This window comes from Tupaia chinensis, unplaced genomic scaffold, assembly GCF_000334495.1.
Source record: "Tupaia chinensis unplaced genomic scaffold, TupChi_1.0 Scaffold144529_1, whole genome shotgun sequence".
NCBI classification, from domain to species: Eukaryota; Metazoa; Chordata; class Mammalia; order Scandentia; family Tupaiidae; genus Tupaia; species Tupaia belangeri.
In genome coordinates, this window is record NW_006204388.1 from 2,170,154 (window position 1) to 2,170,532 (window position 379).

A 379-nucleotide genomic window follows, 5' to 3' on the forward strand; every position below is an offset into this window, starting at 1 on the left:
CCCCGCTCTCCCCGCCCCCTCTCTTCATTCCCACCCCCTTTTTCGACGCCACCAGCTGCAGCTGCTTCAAAGTGTGAAAAATGTCAAGGAGATTTTCCAGTGATAGGGGGTGGGGGGGACCACGTTCACAGCCCTCGGCCTCCTCTGGAGGTCCTCGCCTGCCCCGCTGACCTCTACTCCGGCTCTCTCCAAATTAGGAGGAGAAAAATTCCAGTCAGTCCAGTCAGGCAGAGAACCGAAAATGCTCGCCGCTTTCCCCGGCTCCGTCCCCGCAGGCTGATTTTCAAGAACGGGACAGCAGGCCGAGCTCTCTGGGTTCCTGCCGTCGCCGGCGGTGTGAGAGGCAGGTGGCACGAGGGACGGCGCCTGGCAGCCCGCG